Source organism: Acipenser ruthenus, unplaced genomic scaffold (assembly GCF_902713425.1).
Source record: "Acipenser ruthenus unplaced genomic scaffold, fAciRut3.2 maternal haplotype, whole genome shotgun sequence".
Lineage (NCBI taxonomy): Eukaryota > Metazoa > Chordata > Actinopteri > Acipenseriformes > Acipenseridae > Acipenser > Acipenser ruthenus.
Window position 1 is genome coordinate 238,680 of NW_026708822.1, and position 24,098 is coordinate 262,777.

Below are 24,098 nucleotides of genomic sequence, written 5' to 3' on the forward strand. Positions count from 1 at the left end.
TCCCAAAGTAACTGCTCACAGTTAACACGTTTTAATACGTTAATTCACGTTTTAAGTAATGCAGTGTCCCCTTCAGACATGTTAAAGGAGAAATTCGGAAATAACATACAAAACTATGCGCGAGTAAATACCATCCTAACTCCTAACATCCAAAAAAAAAAAAAAGAAAAAAAAAGAACAATTATATATATAGCTACCTAGATTGTATTGAATTAACAAAACAAATAATAATAATTAACTGAGAGGTATTGGAAGAAAAAATACACCTATTTTGTTTATAACTTTTAGAATGTTTGTATGCTGTAGCTGCAATATTGAGTCTATATATATATATAAATATATATCTATATATATATATAAATTGCATGCATCTCCGGAATGAAGCAACCGGAGGTGGATGGAAAGACTCAATATATAGCTATATATATAATTGTTATTTTTTTTTCTTTTTTTTTTTTTGGATGTTAGGAGTTAGGATGGTATTTACTCGCGCATAGTTTTGTATGTTATTTCCGAATTTCTCCTTTAACATGTCTGAAGGGGACACTGTATTACTTAAAACGTGAATTAACGTATTAAAACGTGTTAACTGTGAGCAGTTACCTTGGGATTACACCCCAGGTTCAGACGCATTGATTGGACTAATATATCCGCAGGCGACCTAAGACTGACCGTTTCAACGGTGTCCGTAGTGCTCAACAGAAAATAATGCATACAGAAAAATATTGTATACTGGCCATGGGCTTTGGTTTTGCCCACCGCCGTAACTAAGCATTTAGCTACCGGGGCATGCAAATATATATATTTGTGGCACACTCTACAACCCGGTTTCTCAGAGACGTCGGATTCAGCGGCGAAGAGTTGCGTCGCACAGTGAAGAACTTATCTGAAGCAGCAGAGAGGAGCAGCAACTGGCTGTGGTTGAGACGGAAAGATTCTGGCTGGGGATCCCAAGCACAATAGAAAGAAAGAAATGCTGATGTACAGGTAAGTAAGCTGGGCTGAGTTGAGTGGGGGACGGAGGGGGGTCATGCTGGGACGCCAGACTCACCGTCGAGCCCTCTTGAAGTGTCGTGGGCTAGTCGGCGAAACACTGAGGATGGAAGGTGCCCACTTGATAACCCCAGAGATGTACCCTACTTAGCTCAATCCAGACGGTTGTCATGCTGATGCGCTGGGGAGGCCGCACTTTGGTTGATCCCCGGAGCCAGCATCGCAGCCGTCGTGTGTGCTGATGCGCCAGGGAGGCAAAATAAGATGATCCCTGGAGCCAGCATTACACTTCAGCCATTTACACTTTCTTTAACCACTGGACCACACAGCCTCCTCAGCAAGTAAATGTTGTCCATTCATTCTCAGACCAATTTTTGTATCAAGATGGAAGGGGTTTCCCCAGATAATGACAGGTGTGGGAGTTGTAGGGTCCTTAAAAAATAAAAAATAAAAAAATAAAAAACAGAAAAATAAATCACTTACACTGTATTTTAAAAATAAAATGCTGACGCAGCATCTTACGTTATATTGTGATCATCTTTATTTGCATATTCCCATTCCCTTAATTCTTCAATTTCAACACCATCCCTCTCCCCTGATGTAATAATTTATAGCTGTTAGTTTTTAATACTTTTCATGTATTGTATTTGATGCCATGGGCTAGAAGAATTGGAGGTAATTCTATTTATAAATTCACTGTTTGGCAACAGCAGTTCAAAAAATATATATATATATATATATTCCGAATGTTTTCGTTAGAGACAAAAATCCAAAGTTTTTAATACAGGTGATTTATTTATTTACTTATTTATTTATTTATTAATCATTTTCAGCATCTTTAAACAGCTTGTTCAGTGGTAACCACGCACTGGATACTGAAGTAAACTGCAGCTACGTTCCAGCATGAATGAGACACGGACAGTGCGCCACGTTCAACCTTGACCTCTGTACACCAGAAGCAGTTTAAAGTAGATTTATGTACATTTAAAGCAACATTGTCTTTGTTCATGATGATATATGATAAGTGTATTAGTTTGGTTCTCAAACAAACAAACAAAAAAATCCTTGCATGTTTTTTGCCCCGCCCCAAGTGTAAAAACAAATATTCTCTGACAGCATATAGACAGTACGTGTTTTCCGCAGCAAACAGATTCTTACGGTCTCTGTTCATGATGACAAAGAGTTTAACTGAGTGCATTGTTTCGATATGTTTGATTGGTCTCGCAGCAGTATGGGTAAAAATAGACTGAATGGCCTTGCCCTGCTAATATGTGCGGACATGTCCCAGGAGGAAGTGTTACAGCGTTTCGATAGATCAGGCCATAGGAGGATTAGCAAACCCTGATTTAAAGTAAAGTCTTCTAAATCAGTTTTTAATTGTGGCATCATACAGTCTCAGCAGTCCGATCAGTCTTAGCATTAGTATCAGCAATCTTACCAGTCCCAGCAGTGTCAGCATCGGTCTTACCAGTTTCAGCACCAGTCTTACCAGTCCCAGCAGTAGCAGCACCAGTCCCAGCAGTGGCAGCACCAGTCTTACCAGTCCCAGCAGTGGCATCACCAGTCTTACCAGTTCCAGCAGTAGAAGCACCACTCTTACCAGTCCCAGCAGTAGCAGCACCAGTCTTACCAGTCCCAGCAGCACCAGTCTTACCAGTTTCAGCAGTAGCAGCACCAGTCTTACCAGTCCCAGCAGTAGCAGAACCACTTACCAGTCCCAGCAGCACCAGTCTTACCAGTTCCAGCAGTAGCAGCACCTGTCTTACCAGTTCCAGCAGTAGCAGCACCAGTCTTACCAGTTCCAGCAGTAGGAGCACCAGTCTTACCAGTTCCAGCAGTAGCAGCACCAGTCCTGCCAGTCCCAGCAGTGTCAGCATCAGTTCCAGAAGTAGCAGCACCAGTCTTACCAGCTCCAGTTGTAGCATCAGTGTCATCAGTGTCAGCATTAACTTCAATAGCAGTGAACCAAACGCATGTCTCTCAATGAAGGTATAAACCCATCTATGTGTTCATATCTATAACTTCTATTCTTCTTGTCCTTTTAATATCACATATTTCTAACAGTGTGAATAGGGTAATTTTAGGAATTTGTTGTATCGCTTTGCAGTTTGCATTAATAGTCTCCAGGCTTTAAAATATGATAAATTTCACCTTCGTAACATGAACAGGATATGCACAGGGTTTTGTTTTTTTTTTTAGACAAAAATTTGATTTTTGCCTCAGTAAAAATCTATTCCTAGCTAAGCCCCTGGTAACATTAAACTGGTAAGATGGACCATGTCTAGGCAAAATGATCACATGCTTGACATGATAAAACAAGCCCCACCTTGCCCAGACTTAGAGCCAAAGGATTGTATGAACATGTGCCCATACTCACCTTGCCCAGTCAAGCAAAAGGATCAGCTGTTTAATATCATACAGCATAATGCATCTTGACCAAACAACATGGTCAATAAAGTCTGCTATGTGAGACAATTAATATATATATATATATATATATATATATATATATATATATATATATATATATATATGTTTCTCTACAGCAGTTGAATTGACAGTAGAAAGTTATGTAAAATAGTTTTTGAAAGAAAACCTTTTTTTCATGAAAGAATATTTGTCTGTTAGTTAAAAGGACGGCTTGAAATTGTGTTTAGTTTTTCCTGAAGCTTACAGTACTCCCGAAAACATTTGTGGATCACTCACTTTTTTCCTTTGCACTTTAAGATATATGCTGTTTGTTGGCAACTGAAACTGCCCCTCCTCTAAAGTGATCAGATTGATTAGAGGTACAGTATTTATAATGTATTTATGTATTTATTTATTTATGTTGTATTGTGTTGTGCAGGGGAGTTTTCCCTTCTCGTCGGGTCAGGCAGCATCCTCTGGCTGCTGGGCAACGTAGAGAGGGAGACATGAGAAGAGCAAAGGATTAGATATAAACACTTTCCACCGGGTCAGACAGCATCCTCCGACTGCTGGGTGACGTAAAAGTGAGAGAGAGAGCAAAGTTTAGACATATAACATACAACAAACTGACTCTCGCTCCCGACGGGTCAGGCAGCATCCTCTGGCTGCTGGGCGTTTAGTGGAGCAAGAGACAGGAAGGGGACGAACAGGACAAAAGGACAGATCCTTCGCAACTCAGTGCAGCATCCTCAGGCAGCTAAGCTGGCAGCTGGGCGGCGTGGAGAGCTTAGGAAAAAGTGTCTCGGGTCCGTTTAGGAGAGACGAAAACAGAGAACCCCCCCCCCCCCCCCTCGGTCGGGGCCTGCTCGGCAGGTGGAGGCACGGCCTACTGCATGAGGGGGCTGAAATGGTCCTGGACCTGAAATAGAAGAGAGGAGATGGGACAGCAAGGTTGAGGCCTGGAAGGCTTAGCGCATAAGCAGCAGAAGAATAGGATGTGGCCGGGGGTCCCCTCAGGCCGGCGAGGAACAGCCGGGTGGCAGTGGTTGAGACGAGAGGCCGACCCGGACAGCCGGGGGAGTGAGACTCACTTCCCCCCCTGAGGGAGTCCTGTGCGGACAGTGCGATATGGAAAGGAGCAGAGGTGGGGAGGAGGAGGAACAAAAAACAAACACAGACAAGGAAGCGGAAATAGTGCTGGGTTAAAGTAGAAAAAGAGAGCGAGATAGACAGGAGGGGCAGCCAATAACACATATGTGGAGCAGTGCTGGCCATGCCCTAATAATTGACGAGGCGAGCGCTGCATTGTGCGATTGGCTGGAAATACTAAATGAGGCTGAACTGGGATCAGCTTCCACCCGGAAGAGATCGCGGACGCTACCGGGCAGGATGCCACGGAGGGAAGGTAAGATAGGCTAAAGAAAAGGAAATAGGCTAAGAAGAAAAAAGGAGCGCAAAGCGGGAGAGCGCCCTCTACGACATCCCCCGAATTACGCCTAAAGGCTAACATTAAACTACAATACACATGTTATACATACATATACTATTATAAATTCTATTTAAATATTTGGCAAAATATTATCTGCCCTTTGATTTCCTCTCAATACCGTGTACACAATTATAACCATTTATGGTGTTTACCTTTTTATGACAGACTTTTTCTCTCATCATGTATTGTGTATTAAAAATTGCGATTTGCACATCAATATTGTAGAGCACAATTTACAATGTATTGATATAAAGAGTTCTAAGATGAACCCTTTGCAATATTATATTAGACACAGCAACCAGAGGTTCCCAAACGAACCCTTACTGTGAAAAAAAACTTGCAATAGAACCCTAAGGTTCCCTGAGGAACCCTCAAAGAACCCTTACTTTTTAGAGTGTAGTTTTGAATGTTATTTCCGAATCTCTCCATTAACATGTCTGAAGGGGACACTGTATTACTTAAACGTGAATTAACGTATTAAAACGTGTTAACAGTGAGCAGTTACCTTGGGATTACACACCAGGTTCAGACGCATTGATTGGACTAATGGTATCCGCAGGCGACCTAAGACTCACCGTTTCAACGGTGTCAGTAGTGCTCAACAGAAAATAATGCATACAGAAAAATATTGTATACTGGCCATGGGCTTTGGTTTTGCCCAGCGCCGTAACTAAGCATTTAGCTACCGGGGCATCCAAATATATATATATATATATATATATATATATATATATATATATATATATATATATATAAATTGCATGCAACTCCGGAATGAAGCAACCGGAGGTGGATGGAAAGACTCCATATTGTAGCTACCGGGGCATGCAAGACTCCATATCGTAGATACCGGGGCATGCAATTATATATATATATATATATATATATATATATATATATATATATATATATATATATATATATATATATATATATAGTATTGTTATTTTTTTTCTTTTTTCTTTTTTTTTTTTGATGTTAAGAGTTAGGATTGTATTTACTCGCACATAGTTTTGAATGTTATTTCCGAATCTCTCCTTTAACATCTCTGAAGGGGACACTGTATTAATAAAAACGTGAATTAACGTCTTAAAACGTGTTAACAGTGAGCAGTTACCTTGGGATTACACACTAGGTTCAGACGCATTGATTGGATTAATGTATCCGCAGGCGACCTAAGACTCACCGTTTCAACGGTGTCAGTAGTGCTCAACAGAAAATAATGCATACAGAAAAATATTGTATACTGGCCATGGGCTTTGGTTTTGCCCAGAGCCGTAACTAAGCATTTAGCTACCGGGGCATGCAAATACATATATGTGTTGTTCGTAACATTCTGAACTACAGAAGAGTCAGGTTCGGTTTCTGTTGATGTCTCTGGCGTTGGAGGTTTAGCTTTTTTGTTGTAGAAAAACTCCAAACGTAGCTGTCTTTTTGCCATTTTAACAGGGCTCAAATTCACTCAGTTTTAGCACATATTTTCGCTGACTGAAAAAGTGAAAGTCTCACACGAGAACAAATATAACGGTGAAGGGTCTTAGACACTCTTTGTTATGTTATTATGTTTTGAAAGTTTGAAATAAACTGTGCATTTTTAAATAATAAACCCTGGCAACAGTGGCGTAGACAGGATTTTTTTTCGGGAGAGGGTGGCAATGGTAACTTTTTTAAGGTGAATAGTCACAGTGGTGAAATTGGCAACCTGATTTCTTATTAGTGCATTGACGTTTTATTGTCGAAAAATAAAGAACTTTTTTTAAAAAAAAAGAAGATCCAATAACCAAATACACTGTTGTGCAAAATAGTTAAAAAGAGAGATTCAGTTCAGAACACTTCCGTTTAAAAACAAAAAAGGAAATACGAAGCAAAGGACTTGAACTTTTAACATGCGCATCAGATTTCAATTTCACATTTTGATAATAAGTAACTATATATAATTTCATTCGTACTTATGGTTGTTTATTTCACATTTGGTGTTCAAAGCAAAGCAACCCATTTTATTTAATTTCACAAATCCTGGCTAATGTAATTACTCTTTGACTGACGCAGGACTGCCGATGGTACCTAATCTTCTGGAGGTTCGGGAGAGGAGGGACTTGTGCACACAGTTGCATTAACTACATTGTATAACTACAGCGCCTTTAAACACAAAAAAAAATGTACAAACAGCTGATCCAACAAAAAAACTTGGGTTGATTGACAGCAAATCCAACCACTCATTTTTTTTTGGTATCACACTGCACTGACATTCGCTGACGGACACGTTGTAGCCAAAACAAATAATCAGAATGAAAACAAGTAGGTAACCGAACTCAGGAATTGAAACAGTTTTGCCGGTTTTCTCTCAGCAGCGTCAAGAAATGTTTTCATTCTGATTTATTTCTTTAGTTATTCAATTAATAACAGGTTGTACATTTACCACCACTCCATCTCCAAGACCTGGATGGACTTGGTTACCGTCCCTTGATGAAGCTGGCTGCACAATCCGTGAAAAATGATAATCTTATTAGTAGGCTGGCTGCTGGAGAGGTCAGCTGGCAATAAGATATGTCATGAGGCGAGTGCATTCTATGTAAATACATAGGCTACTCATTACAAAGTAGATGTCCTCTACCACATCTATATGTGTAGTAGCTAGGCTACATAGCATATACAGTAATCATAGCCTATATGTTTCATGCATCTGTGTTTGGGGTTGAGCAAGTACAGCTTGCTTATGTATTCTCATTGGTTGATAGCAACGCGGTAAATAAAAAGTTCTTTCCGTGAGCGAAAAGAAAAATCAGCGCCGCCAATGCCACGTCCGCCCCGCTATAATGGGAAGCGAAAAATATAACAATATTGGAATTTCTTACACATGTTTCAGTGTGAACGATCCTAACACAGTGGCTAAGCCACTGCCTGGCAGAAATCTATGCGTCGCCACTGGTACTGGGAACGAGACTGAAGAGAAATCGGGACGTGAGGAGTTGAAGACGACCAGCTGAGCGGCGTTGGTTGGAGAGAAGTGAAAAGCACGAGCACTTTGAGAGAGAGAGAGCTGCCCGAGACGCTGGATTGGGAGTTGTGGGTCGTCATCCATCAGCTAAGTGTTTTGTTGTGGTGCATTATGCTTGAACTATAGTAGTTACACACCTTCTCATTGAGTTATTGTTACTTTTTATTATAACTTATCAGCGGAGTCTTTTCCCTGTTCCCTGCTTTACATTACAGCCAGAATTAAACTGATGCAGGGCTGTATTTTACTGCTACAAATGCTGGTAGATTATACTTGGCTGCTACACTAGACAATGCTGCTAAATTGTATCTGCTGCTAAAAATATATAACGTTTCAGGACTGTATCTGTTGCTAAACTACATAAAGCTGCTAGGTTGTATATGCTATTAGGTTATATCTGTTGCTAGATTATACTGTGCATTTATATATAGATCTAGATATCTGTGTATTGGCATATGGTTATAGATATGTGTTTGTGATTAATTTTAACTAGTAATTTGTTTAATAGTAATCTCTCTGGTTTTATTATACTATTTTAATTTGTTGGATAAAGCAGTAGATGAATTGGAATGTCTTGAAGTGCACTGATCTTTTGCTTTATTTTTATTAGGAAACCTGTGTCGTGTGCAATATCTTTTAGATCGAGACTGGAGGCCTTGCTCGGTTGCAGATTGAAACGTTCTTTCTCCATTCAATTGATTCTGGGGAAGGCTTGGTGCTATTAGTCTGTTGGCTTGGACTCGGTGGTGGAGTGGCGCCCCCTGTTGGGAAAGGGATAATTGAGCAGTTTTGAAATTTGGGGTGGCAGGAGATTGGAACCACGTCCCCTACCGACAATCCAGCCAGGGCAAGTGCAATATTGAATAAGGACTGGTCATGCACATTTTACTGTATTACTTTGACTTTTCTTGTTGGTGACGAGGTGTGCTATATTAATGCCAAGTTTTGACTATTTCCTGTTTTTAATAAAGAATTGCATATTGCTACTTCTCTGTGTTCTTTGATGTGGGCTAGTTGCTGTCCCCCTTTGTTGATAATTCGAACCTGTGTCAATGAAAGTAGAAGGTAATTTATAATAGAACAGAATTCCTTATTTTCTTTAAACATAAGGTGGCGTAGTCTGGCTATATTTATTTCGGGGGCGCGACACATGCCCCGGTAGCTGCGATATGGAGTCTTTCCATCCACCTCCGGTTGCTTCAACCAGAGGTGCATGCAATTTATATATATATATATATATCTATATTTGCATGCCCCGTTAGCTAAATGCTTAGTTACGGCTCTGGGCAAAACCAAAGCCCATGGCCAGTATACAATATTTTTCTGTATACATTATTTTCTGTTGAGCACTACTGACACCGTTGAAACGGTGAGTCAGGTCGCCTGCGGATACATTAGTCCAATCAGTGCGTCTAAACCTGGGGTGTAATCCCAAGGTAACTGCTCACTGTTAACAGGTTTGAAGACGTTAACTCACGTTTTAAGTAATAGTGTCCCCTTCATACATGTTAAAGGAGAGATTCGGAAATAACATTCAAAACTATGCGCGAGTAAATACCATCCTAACTCCTAATATCCCCAAAAAAATAAAAAAAAACTGCTTTTGCTCCACAGATCTTGACACTGACAGTTGGAGTTCATTGGCGCCGTCATACAATTGTAATCAAATCATTTTTCTTTTTACAGTACAAATTTGTACTACTGTGTTTTTTCCCCCTCAGAAAACTACATTTATCAATCGATATGGATAACTTGAGAGCGGTATATCGCTACCTCAGCACAGGTGAGTATCCTGAAAAAGCCACCAAAGAAGAGAAGAGGGAGAAAGAAGGAAAGAAAGCCAGTACATTCGTTTTTGAAAGGTAAAAAAAAAGAAATAAATATCGAAAATTAATATTAATACATTATAAGTTATTGAAGCCGTCCTGTATTTTTGAAGATGTACATAGACATTTAAATAAATGATAAACGTGTGTGTGTAACATTATATATATATATATATATATATATATATATATATATATATATATATATATATATATATATATATATATATATATATATATATATATAATGAAAGAAAAAGGTTTAAAAGATTAAAACATCTCTCTATATAACTAATAGCAGAAATGTGAGTACCAGAAAACAGAATTTGCATTAAATAAGAATATATATATATATATATGTAACTTAAGAGTCTAAGAAATGACCATTATAAAGGGCAGAGACAGTTTTCCACATGTCAGTATTGTCAGTGGTTCTGATTCTTTTGAATAGGTTTTGGCTCATTCTTTTTAAAAACATTCATTTAAAAACCTCCACTCATTGAAGTATTTATTGTAGTATTATCTTTACTTTTGTTTTATCTGTCAGGTAAGTACCTGTATGTCCCTGAGAAGAATGGAGAGTGTTTCCGTAGGGTTGTGACCGATGAAGAGGAGAAGACTGCCATTCGCAATGAAGTTCACACAGGACACTTTGGGATGAAGAGAATGATGGGGAAAATCATTCAACGATTTTACTGGAAAGGGATTGTAAAGGACGTGGAGCAATGGGTACTTTTTTTATTTTTTAAAAACCTTATTTTTTTTGCTTTTTGTCGCTTTTCCATTCATGATTTAAGTATTACTTGTTTCATCATTACTGTTTCCCTTAAGATCCTGAATTGTGAAGCATGCCAGAGATTTGAGAGGGTGAAGACTGTTGCCCCAGAACTGAAGCCAATCAAAGTTGTTTCTCCATGGTACATGATCGGTGAGTATTACATCATTAAACTTTTATAGTGAGGTCAGACAAAGAATGGAAGAACAAACAGAATTTAAACACAGTCTGTAATATGTAGAAAACTAAGAGCTTAGTCTGGTAACAAACTTTCTTGATAGCCAGTTAAACAGATTGTAAGCACGTGCTCTCAAAACATCATTTGACAACAGGTTGCAGTTTACAGACTAATTAGAGCTAGTGTCACATTGTCACATGACATCCATCTGTAATGTGATTAATGTGTCATCCACAGGGGGTGGAAATCTGCTATGTTTTGTACAGATAGGTGCATCAGGACAATTTCCAGTACAAAAAGATGCAACACCCATTGACAACAATGACTGCCCCCCCCCCCCCCCCCCAAAAAAAAAAGGGTGCCCCATTTAAATGTGTTTGACTCTTTGGGAATTAATAATAACCATGATTTCTGTTCCCAGGTTGTATCACTGCTGCAGTACAGTGGAAAGACAGTTTGGATCGTGTGGCCACATGTACAGCAGCAGCAGGGATGTAGTGACTGTGGACTGTTTACCATCGCAAACAGCCTCGCACTCTGCATGGGTGAAGAGCCAGGTAAGTTATGTTATGATCAAAAGCAAATTCGTGATCATCTTTTTTCTTGTTTTGTAGCTGGATCTCTTACTCCTTTCCCGAGCTGTGAGAGAACTCCCCTCCCAGAGGTACATTTCTGTGATGTGGAGGTCTACTGCACATGCAGGAGACCATACAGGATTGGACTGGAGCTGCTGGTGGAATGTGGGAGGTGTGGCGAATGGTTCCATGGCCAGTGTGAAGATCTACAGCGAGATGACCTCATCAGTATGGAGGAGTATATGTGCTCCATTTGCAGAGTTACACACATGGGTAAGCATGGTAAGTAAAGGTGAAACAGATTTATTATTTTGTTTTTTACTATATGTTTTTTTGAACATTTTATACTAAGCATTCCAGCTTAGTATATTATACTAACACTAAAATTTGGTAATGCCTGTCATAATTTATAGCTATTTACATATGTACAGTAGGGCATTGTTAATAAGGCTCATTGTCTTCAGTGTTTATTTTTCATGAGCACACAACTACTTATTTTGAAGACTTTTTTTTTTCAGGAGACCTTGATTCTATATTGAGACGTTTTTATTTGGAGAAATATTGCAGATGCTTTTGCACTTTCATTTTTAATTGGTATGGTAGTCTTAGTTCCCTTTCAAGTCGAAAATAACCATCAAGGTATGGGACATTGCCGTCAGGCAGTAGGGATTGGCTGAGCTTTATGTCAAAGCTGCCGATAGGCCTCCGCGCAAGCTGCCGTGTAAGCCCGCCCCCTTGGGAGCTTACTATACGCAGCGCGCAGAGAGTCACTTCCTCTTTTGCCTTCAGCATCAGTAGCGGTAGGACTTAGAGCTAATTTAACTGATTGTACTCACTAAGCTTAGGCTTGAGAAGCTGGTTTATCCCCTTCTCCGAGTTTATTTCAGTTATTATTGTTATTATTGTGTATTTGTATTATTTTAGGATATATTTTGTGTTTACATTATATATTCCTTTTCGCTTTGCTTCGGCATTGTGTTCTTCGTGGTCTCCCCGTCTTTCCTCTGTTCTTTTATTATTTACTGTGTGGGTTTTTTTTATATATATATTCTATATATATTGTATTATTGTATAATTATATATTTATTATATATTACATTGTGTGTCGGACGCGTGTTGCGTTGGCCTTGGCCACGCGCAATTGCATCCTCGGTCAAGCTTAGGCTATACCGTGTGTGTGTGCGGGTAGCTTAGGCTATACCGTGTGTGTGTGCGGGTAGTCTGCTCTGCAGTCGTCCCCCCCCCCCCCCGCGGCGCGTTCCCGCCACGTGGTATTGCACTACACTCCCTTTCCCTTTGCAGCGTCCACAAGAAAAAAAAAAAAAAAAGTTTTTCCCTTCACTATACAGAGGAAGACAACCACCAACGTGCAAAATCCCCAGCACCTTCAGGTAGGTATTGCACAGCACCAGACACTGTACCAGCACTTTGCGTCTCCGCTTGGCGGGTCAGCTGACGCTTAGGCGTCTGTGCTTGCGTTCCACGCTCGGTACTCGCGCTTCGGCGCTCGCGCTCCGGCGCTTTTGGTGTCAGCGCTTGTGCGCTTGGTGCAGCGCTTCGGCGCTTTGTGCAGCGCTTCTGCGCTTGGTGCTTAGTGCTTCTGCACTTGGGGCTCAGTGCTCGACGCTCGACGCTTCGGCGCTCGGTGCTCGACGCTCGGTGCACGTTCCCATCAACGTCGGTGCTCGACGCTCGGTGCTCGACGCTCGGTGCACGCACCCTCGACGCACCTCGGTGCTCGACGCTCGGTGCTCGACGCTCGACGCTTCGGCGCTCGACGCTCAGTGCTCGGCGCTTGGCGCCTCGACGCACGCACCCTCGACACTCGACGCACGCGCCTCGACGCTCGGCGCTCGACGCTCGGTGCACGCACCCTCGACGCTCGGTGCTCGGTGCTCGACGCTCGACGCTTCGACGCTCGACGCTCGACGCTTCGGCGCTCGACGCTCGACGCTCGACGCTCGACGCTCGACGCTCGACGCTTCGGCGCTCGACGCTCGACGCTCGGTGCTCGACGCTTCGGCGCTCGACGCCTCAACGCGCGCACCCTTGACGTCGACGCACGCACCTCGGTGCTTGACGCTTCGGCGCTCGGTGCTCGACGCACGCACCCTCGACGCCTCGGCGCTCGATGCGGCGGCGCTCGACGCACGCACATCAGGTGCTTGACGCTTGGTGCCCAGCGCTTCGGCGCTCGACGACGCGCACCTCGCTCTCGTCTTTGACGTCAATATGTCTGGGTTCCACCGTTGTGTGACCTGTCAGGCCAAGTTGCCTGCCAGCGACCCTCATGAGGACTGTGTCGCATGTTTAGGGCCGGACCATGCAGCATCTGCCCTGGCAGACAGGGCATACTGCCAGCTATGTGCGGGGTTTCAAACACGCACCCTACGCCAGAGAGCTAGGAAGGCGGTGGGAGGTCGTTCCCCATCTTCGGGCTCGTCCCACACCGTCTCGGCCCCACCATCGTCTATCGTGTCGCTGCCGGCGACGTCTCAGCCTATGAGCCCATCTTCCCAGCTTACAGCTGGTCAAAGGTCTCCAATTAGGCGTGCTCGGGAACGTTCCCGCAGCCCCTCCTCTCGCGGGGCTCGCCCCCGTCGAGAGTCGCGATCCAGATCTCGATCGCCTCGCCGGAGAAGACACTCCCGCTCCCCTCGAAGGGGTAGACGGCATCAAGACACATCTGGGGTGGCTGAGCTCACCTCCAAGATGTCGCAGTTCATGGAGCTCATGATGGGACAACAATCCCTCCTCATGACTCTAGCGAACGTGGCGCCTCGGGCCCCAGAGATGGTTACCGGACCCAGCGCTAGTCAGCCGATGGTTCCTCCACCAGTTCCCCAGGAAGTAGAGTGGGACGCCGATGCTGTCTCAAGGGACGCATCTGATGCAGACCCGCTCTTTGAAGACACAGAGCCTGAGGTGGCATCCCAGCACTCTGGGCAGGACGACCCCGAAGTGCTGGATACTAATGACCCTATCTGGTCAGTGGTGGAGAGGGCAGCCCGCCATCTAGGCGTGGACTGGCCCGCATCAGAGCCAACACGTCGCTCTCTGTTTGAATTGCCATCGGCTCCGCCCCTTCAGTCCAGGATGCTCCCGGCATTCCCGGATTTTATTAAGGAGGTGCAGTCCACCTGGGGAGCACCGGCCTCCGCCCCTGCGACTTCTCGCAAGGCTTCGGCCTTCACCATGCACGGGGCGAGCGAAGCTGGGCTGGCGTTGTTTCCGCCAGTGGGCGCCGCGTTCGCCGCGCTAGTAAAGACGCCGACACTTTCGGGGCTGGCTAAGGACCCTTCCTGCCCTAACAGGCAGTGTAGGATTACGGAGGCCCACCTAAAAAAGGGTTATGCCGCGGCTACAGAGGCAGTTAGACTGTCCAACGTGGCCAGCCTCCTGACAGTCTACCAGACCTGCCTGAGTCCCCACCCGTCGGGCTCAGGACCGAGCTGGGTGCAGTTGCACAGCTTTTGGTCAGGCTGGCTCAGCTAAATGCGCGAGCACAGGGCAGGAGCATTGCTTCCCTAGTAGTAGCAAGGAGGCAGCTATGGCTCTCACAGGCCAGGGTACAGGAGCCTGATAAGGCCCCGTTGTTAGATGCTCCTATATCCCCGGGGCACACGTTTGGCCCAGCGGTGGAGGAGATGCTGCAACGCTCCGTCAAGGCGCGTGAGGCGTCGCAGCAGTTGGCTAAGATGTGGCCAAGCAAGCCTTTCCAGCCAAGGCGGCCGCAGGAGCGCCAATGGCGCAGGGCGCCGCCGCAGCAGCAGGCGCACCCACAGGGCAGTAAAACCGCCCCCTCGGGGGTTGCAGCACGCAGCCAACCCGCATTTGCGAGACCGCAGCGCGGAGGGTGGCGCCCCAGAGGAGGTAGCAGACCACGTCCTCGTGGCTCTGCTCAGGCCCCTCGTGAGCGAGCGCAGCCTAAGCAGCCCTGAGAAACCCCGGCAGCCGTTAACCCACCCCTACACTGTTCCACAGCTCCTGTTCTGGCAACAATGCACCAACGACATCTGGGTGCGCAAAACTATAATCACCGGGTACACCCTTCAATTCCGGTTAAAACCCCCCCCTTCAGGGGAGTGGTGGTAACTGCAGTGAAGGACTCGGTTCAGTCCTCAGCTCTAAATGCAGAAATACAGGCATTGCTCAAGAAGCGTGCCATTCAACTAGTAGACCCTGCTCTGACCGACCAGGGGTTCTACTCCAAATACTTCCTTGTGCCAAAGAAGGACGGCGGGCTCCGCCCTATTCTAGACCTGCGTGTACTGAACAAATACCTACGGGTGTTGTCGTTCAAGATGCTTACGCACAGGCACATTGTCCAGTCTGTCCGGCAGGGCGACTGGTTTACCACCGTAGACCTCACAGATGCGTACTTTCACGTTCCCATCTGTCCGGGTCACAGGAAGTACCTACGTTTCGCATTTCAGAGCAGGGTCTACGAGTTTTGTGTCCTGCCATTCGGCCTGTCTCTAGCTCCTCGAACCTTTTCGAAGTGTATGGACGCCATTTTAGCCCCCTTGCGGGTTCAAGGCGTTCGACTGCGACTGGCTCGTCTGCGCGCAGTCAAAGGAGCAGTTGGCACAGCACACAGTGATGGTTACAGACCATCTTCAGCGGCTAGGTCTGAAGGTCAATCCAGACAAGAGCCGCCTCGTGCCCAGCCAACAGACCGAGTTTTTGGGTCTGCATCTGGACTCAGTGTCCATGGAAGCGACCCTATCGACACAAAGAGTTGCCTCATTAGAGCGGTGTCTCTCCCTATTCAGGTTGAGAGAAACAGTCAGCATGGAGCTCTGTCAGCGCATGCTGGGGTTGATGGCTGCCGCCTCGCAAGCCCTTCCTTTGGGCTTACTACACCAGAGACCTCTGCAGGCCTGGTTCAATGCCTTCGCGTTGCACCCGCGGAGAGACAAGCACCGCAGGCTGAGGGTATCCCGAACCTGCTGGGAAGCATTACGCTGGTGGAGAGTTCAGTCGAACATCCGCCAGGGCGTGCGCTTGGGTCCCATCTTCCGAAGGGAAGTTATCACAACCGACGCTTCCAACCAAGGTTGGGGAGCAGTCTGGAACGGGACAGGGACCCGTGGAGTGTGGTCAGGACCCTGGAGGTCAGCCCACATCAACGCTCTGGAACTCAGAGCAGTGGACCTCGCCCTTCGGCACTTCTTGCCAGTGCTTCTAGACAAGCACGTGTTAGTGCGGTCAGACAACACCACAGTAGTGGCGTATATCAATCGCCAGGGCGGATTGCGGTCCCCAGGTCTTCACCGGATGGTAACGCGGCTGTTGCTCTGGGCTCAACCGCGGTTAGCCTCTCTGCGTGCAGTTCATCTGCCGGGCAGAGTCAATTACGCAGCGGATCTCCTGTCCAGAGGAGGTCCTCTTGCGGGCGAATGGCGTCTTCACCCTCGGGTGGTAGAGCGCATTTGGGACTGGTTCGGCACAGCGCAAGTCGATCTCTTCGCTTCGCGAGAGACCACGCACTGCCCCCTATGGTTCTCGGTGAAGGACCTCGACAGCCCCCTAGGAGTCGATGCACTGGCTCACGAATGGCCGCCAGGGCTCCTGTACGCATTTCCACCGATTTCGATGCTCCCCGCCTTCTTGGAGAAGGTCAGGGTAGAGCAAGCGACAGTGATTCTGATCACTCCTCTGTGGCCTCGGAGGATTTGGTTCCCGAGTCTGGTGCAGTTGTTGCACGGTCGCCCGAGGGAGCTCCCTCTGCGAGCGGACCTGTTGTCCCAAGCCCAAGGAGGGCTATGGCATCCGAACCCCAAGCTCATGCAGCTATGGGCTTGGCCCCTGAGCGGGAGCGCCTGTCAGCCTTAGGGCTTTCGACGGCGGTTATATCGACCATTCAAAGTGCGAGGGCGCCCTCCACTCGGTCGCAATATACGTATAAGTGGCAATTATTTCAGAGTTGGTGTCTGGCTGAGGGCCATGACCCGGTCTCCTGCCCTATGGCAGTGATATTACAGTTTCTGCAGAAGCTGTTAGACGAGGGTAAGTCTCCCTCTACACTTAAAGTGTATTTGGCCGCTATTTCGGCTTGCCACGTACGCATTGACGGGTTATCACCTGGTTGCCATTTTTTGGCATCTCAGTTTCTGAAAGGCGCAAGACGCTTGCGGCCTCCAAGAACGACCAGTTTACCGTCGTGGAGCCTTGATGTGGTGCTGGAAGCCCTTGCCAAGGCGCCGTTTGAGCCTCTCCACAGCGTGGATATGAAGCTCATATCTATTAAGACTGCGTTTTTGCTGGCTGTGGTATCAGCAAAACGCGTGAGCGAGTTACATGCACTGTCAGTGCATCCTTCTTGTACTCGTTTTGCAGGAGACGGTTCTAAGGTCTCCATGCGCCCTAATCCGGCCTTTTTACCAAAGGTTATATCCCCGTTCCACATGAACCAGTCAGTCGAGTTGATGGCGTTCCATCCTCCTCCTTTTTCTTCCCCAGAGGAAGAGCGGTTACACATGCTCTGCCCTGTGAGGGCATTGAGGTGTTATATTGACCGCACAAGGACTGTGAGGCAGACAGAACAGTTGTTCATATGCCATGGTTCTAGATCTTTGGGTCAGCCGCTGTCTAAACAGCGCCTTTCCCACTGGATAGTGGATGCTATTAAATTAGCGTATGAATCTGCAGGCCTTCCTCCACCAGGGCAGTTGAAGGCGCATTCTACCAGGGGTATGGCGACATCCTGGGCCCTCTTTCGAGGGGTGCCGGTGTCTGATATTTGCGCGGCAGCCAGTTGGGCTACGCCGCATACTTTCATGAGGTTTTACAGGCTAAATGTGCTGGAATCCTCTGCTCCGTCATTTGGAGCATCTGTGTTGCACTCTATGACGCCTCAGGTTGCGGACGTCTAGAGTAGGTACAATATGGTGTGACTATTCCACCTTGGGACAGGTGTCATTGCGAGCATAGACGCTGAGGCGCAGCTCCGCATATGTGTAGATGTACTGCCTACGCAGTTGCGTTATGACGTAAGTCTGTCCTACTGCCGAGAATCCTCCCTCGCGACAGCTTGGGTACACTGTTCCCATACCTTGATGGTTATTTTCGACTTGAAAGGGAACGATAGGTTGCGGATGCAACCCCGGTTCCCTGAAAGAGAAAATAACCATCAAGCCGCGAGGTCGCTCTGGAGGCCTTCACGGCCTGAAGGGCAAAAGAGGAAGTGACTCTCCGCGCGCTGCGTATAGTAAGCTCCCAAGGGGGCGGGCTTACACGGCAGCTTGCGCGGAGGCCTATCGGCAGCTTTGACATAAAGCTCAGCCAATCCCTACTGCCTGACGGCAATGTCCCATACCTTGATGGTTATTTTCTCTTTCAGGGAACCGGGGTTGCATCCGCAACCTATCGTTTCTGAGCTACTGAATTATTGCCTGACTTGAGTATTTCCAGGGCAGAGATATCCAAAGTAAACTGGATGTCAGTTCTAACACCCACCTTGTTTAATGTAGTTATTGTGAACTAGCTGGGGAGGGGTTGATTCACTGTATTGAAGTGAAATTGTGCCAAATAAGGTGGGTGTAACATGATATAAAAGTACAGTAAATGTAATTCTGAAGTAATAAACAATTTCACATTTTACATGTACATGTTTCAGACAGTACATGTAATACTTCAATTTCAAATTCAATTTCCATCCCTATTAAATGATATTAGACAATTACATACTATACAAGTTAACAGTATGAAATATCATTTTTAGACAGACAGCCTCTTTAAAGTCCTTCTTTTTTTGTGTATTATGTGAGAAGGCATTTTAAAGTTCTGTTAAACCTGCTCCTAACACCCCACTCCATAGGTCAGGACCTTGAAGTGGTGAGTGGGCTTTTTACCAAAGCTGACCTACAGTATAGCTTTTTTTTTTTTTATTTCACCACTGCTTACGCATTAAGTCCTGGATAGCACTTTACAATGGAAATATGCAATCTGATCATGTACTGATCATGTTTTATTGTGAAGAATACAGAAAATAAAGTTTGTTACATTTTTCAACATGTTGTGCCTTTTTTTGTGAATGTCTTTCTGGTTCTGACTACTACAACTGATACACAACTCACTAAATGATTGAGTTCAGATTTCTGCTCGCCATGCAGTGCTCTGTTAAGGGTTCACCAGCACTAAGACTGGACAACTCGGATCTAGATTGACTTCTACTCTAGCATTTACACAAATCTGACATCCTCTATGCTTCATTAGTTAAGAGCCTGAATTATAGACACTAAAGTCAGGGACAATATGTAGTGGTTAACAATCACATTGCTTCTAGTTCCAAATTTGTACTTTTGAGTGTTCGAAGTTATGGAAGAAACATTCTTATTTTCTAGCATATGATATAATTTGGCTTCATACATATTTAACAAATGCATATACAGTATTACTCATAACAAAGGAACAACAACCAATCTGCAGACCTGCTTTGAGAAATGATAGGCTCCATTCCAGGATGATGCCAATGATCTGACAAACACTGTAGGAAGTGGCAACACATACAATGAGGGTGTATTACTTCATTTTTTTATGACAAGTTATATGGTTAAACTAAGAGAAATTTGTTTGCAGATTTAGTGCAAGACCATGCATGAATAATGCTAAATATTAAACCTTTTGACCTGTTAATTCCTTTAATTTTTAACATCCCCTAAATATTTCTCACAATATACACTGAAGCTACTGTATAACCTATATTAATCACACTGCCTTATTGGAGTAAATAACAATATTTGTTGATCACAAACTTATTGGCACATTTTCAATTAAAGTCTGTAAGTTAAGGTTAGTCTTAATTGAGTTAGTCACTATTAACACAATGCATCAATTAGAAACCACTACTTATCAATTTAGCAATATTATTAAAAAAAAAAAAAAACATTAGCTGTAAAACACGCACAGAAACTGAAGCAAAATAGTTTGTGCACTTAGCACAGCATGGTCAAAACAAAGGAGCTGGATCTAGATGTGAGAAAAGCACTTGTTACAGTAACTACTACAGCAGAAGGGGAATCGATAAAGAGCGTTGTGGATAAAAAAAAATCGTAATACAAAAATCCACAATAATCAAGAATTATTTGAAGACTAATTCAACTGAAACGATGGAAAGAAGTGGACGTCCCAGGAAAATTACGACTATAGCATAAAGAATTGTTCGAGCAGCTCGCAAAAATCCACCATTAACAGCCAAGGATTTAAAGAAACATCTGGTATAGCAGTGTATGAAATAACTATACAAAGTCATCTAAACACAAAAGGCTTATACGCGACCTTAATGGTAACCACATTTGACAACAATTCAAATAAAAAAAATAAAAAAATAAAAAGCTTCTTGAATGATCTTTAGTTAAGGGTGTCAATAATTTTGTCTGCAACTGTATGTAATCATGACAACTCCCTGATTGTGATCCATAAGTATAGCAAGACTAAACATCAACATGACTACCCACTAATGTGTAGAAATTATTACCAGTCTATACTTCTAACTTATTGTTTGTTATAAACATTTTATTTGAAAAGTTACAATTTTAATATAACGTTTGCGTTACAGTTGTGATCATTTAAGCTGCTCTACTTTATTATTATTATTTATTAGCATATATATATATGTAATTAAACAATATTTAATGTATGTTATATTTACTGTAAAAGCTCTTATGTAATCACGTGAAGAGCAATCAAATAAAATACAACCATTTATGATACAAAAACATTGTTAAATATTAAAAATAATTATAATAATAATACGAATAAATGTAAAAAAAAACACGCAAACGTAATTTTCAGTAAGTAAAACAAAAGCAATCAAATTAAATACAACCATTTATGATACAAAAAACATTGATAAATATAAAAAAATAAATATAATACGAATAAATGCCAATAAAAAGCAAACGTAACTTTCAGTAAGTAAAATGCCGAGATGTTTTACCCTATCCTCTCTTCGCATCGCGAAACTTAATCGTCACGTGACTCGTACGCTAATATGTCACATGACTCAGGGGGGGGACAAATTTGGCTGGGGGGCGAAATTTGCCATGACACCTGTCGCTGCGATATGGAGTCTTTCCATCCACCTCCGGTTGCTTCAACCAGAGGTGCATGCAATTTATATATATATATATATATAAATTTTGCATGCCCCGGTAGCTAAATGCTTAGTTACGGCTCTGGGCAAAACCAAAGCCCATGGCCAGTATACAATATTTTTCTGTATACATTATTTTCTGTTGAGCACTACTGACACCGTTGAAACGGTGAGTCTTAGGTCGCCTGCGGATACATTAGTCCAATCAATGCGTCTGAACCTGGGGTGTAATCCCAAGGTAACTGCTCACTGTTAACAGGTTTGAGGACGGTAATTCACGTTTTAAGTAATACAGTGTCCCCTTCAGACATGTTAAAGGAGAGATTTGGAAATAACATTCAAAACTATGCGCGAGTAAATACCATCCTAACTCCTAACATCCCCCCCCCAAAAAAAAGAAAAAAAGAAAAATAAATAACATTTTATGCCCCGGTAGCTGCGATATGGAGTCTTGCATGCCCCTGTAGCTGCGATATGTAGTCTTTCCATCCACCTCCGTTTGCTTCAACCGGAGGCGCATTCAATTTATATATATATATATATATATATATATATATATATATATATATATATATATATATATATATATTGCATGCCCCGGTAACTAAATGCTTAGTTACGGCTCTGGGCAAAACCAAAGCCCTTGGCCAGTATACAATATTTTTCTGTATGCATTCTTTTCTGTTGAGCACTACTGACACCGTTGAAACGGTGAGTCTTAGGTCGCCTGCGGATACATTAGTCCAATCAATGCGTCTGAACCTGGGGTGTAATCCCAAGGTAAGTGCTCACTCTTAACAGGTTTGAAGACGTTAATTCACGTTTTAGTAATACAGTGGCCCCTTCAGACATGTTAAAGGAGAGATTCAGAAATAACATTCAAAACTATGCGCGAGTAAATACCATCCTAACTCCTAACATCCAAAAAAAAAAAAGAAAAAAAGAAAAAAAAATGACATTTCATTTCCATGTAGCTGCGATATGGAGTCTTGCATGCCCCTGTAGCTGCGATATGGAGTCTTTCCATCCACCTCCGTTTGCTTCAACCGGAGGCGCATGCAATTTTTATATATATATATATATATATATATATATATATATATGCATGCCCCGGTAGCTAAATGCTTAGTTACGGCTCTGGGCATAACCAAAGCCCATGGCCAGTATACAATATTTTTCTGTATGCATTCTTTTCTGTTGAGCACTACTGACACCGTTGAAACGGTGAGTCTTAGGTCGCCTGCGGATACATTAGTCCAATCAATGCGTCTGAACCTGGGGTGTAATCCCAAGGTAAGTGCTCACTCTTAACAGGTTTGAAGACGTTAATTCACGTTTTAGTAATACAGAGGCCCCTTCAGACATGTTAAAGGAGAGATTCGGAAATAACATTCAAAACTATGCGCGAGTAAATACCATCCTAACTCCTAATATCCCCAAAAAAAGAAAAAAAAATAACATTTTATGCCCCGGTAGCTGCGATATGGAGTCTTGCATGCCCCGGTAGCTGCGATATGGAGTCTTTCCTTCCACCTCCGTTTGCTTCAACCGGAGGTGCATGCAATTTATATATATATATATATATATATATATATATATATATATATATATATATATATATATATATATATATATCTATATATATATATATATATATATATATATATATATATATTTGCATGCCCCGGTAGCTAAATGCTTAGTTACGGCTCAGGGCAAAACCAAAGCCCATGGCCAGTATACAATATTTTTCTGTATGCATTCTTTTCTGTTGAGCACTACTGACACCGTTGAAAGGGTGAGTCTTAGGTCGCCTGTGGATACATTAGTCCTATCAATGCGTCTGAACCTGCATGCGCGAGTAAATACCATCCTAACTCCTAACATCCAAAAAAAAAAAAATAACAAGTAGTGGAGTAGTGGTTAGAGCTCTGGACTCTTGACCGGAGGGTCATGGGTTCAATCACTGGTGTAGGACACTGCTGCTGTACAATTGAGCAAGGTACATTACCTAGATTGCTCCAGTAAAAACCCAACTGTATAAATGGGTAATTGTAGTAAAAATACTGTGATATCTTGTAACAATTGTAAGTCGCCCTGGATAAGGGCGTCTGCTAAGAAATAAATAATAATAATAGTAATAATATATATATATATATATATATATATATATATATATATATATATATATATATATATATATATAATTGCATGCCCCGGTCGCTACGATATGGAGTCTTGCATGCCCGGGATATATATATATATGCCCCGGTAGCTAAATGCTTAGTTACGGCGCTGGGCAAAACCAAAGCCTATGGCCAGTATACAATACAAATTTTTCTGTATGCATTCTTTTCTGTTGAGCACTACTGACACCGTTCCCCCCCCCCCCCCCCCCCAGATTTCTGCCAGGCAGTGGCTTAGCCACTGTGTTAGGGTCGTTCACACTGAAACATGTGTAAGAAATTGCAATATTGTTATATTTTTCGCTTCCCATTATAGCGGGGCGGACGTGGCATGGGCGGCGCTGATTTTTCTTTTCGCTCACGGAAAGAACTTTTTTATTTACCGCGTTGCTATCAACCAATGAGAATACATAAGCAAGCTGTACTTGCTCAACCCCAAACACAGATGCATGAAACATATATGCTATCATTACTGTATATGCTATGTAGCCTAGCTACTACACACATAGATGTGGTAGAGGACATCTACTATGTAATGAGTAGCCTATGTATTTACATAGAATGCACTCG

General features: G+C 43.5%; 1 long non-coding RNA gene across 1 annotated transcript; it reads left to right on the top strand.

Annotated features, from left to right (window-relative positions):
• The first annotated feature begins 10,214 nt into the window (after positions 1-10,214).
• On the top strand, positions 10,215-11,389 carry LOC131736199 (uncharacterized). The gene is made up of 3 exons (XR_009328003.1): positions 10,215-10,444; positions 10,547-10,643; positions 11,090-11,389. It is a non-coding gene; the product is annotated as an uncharacterized LOC131736199 (long non-coding RNA).
• The last annotated feature ends 12,709 nt before the right edge of the window (positions 11,390-24,098 follow it).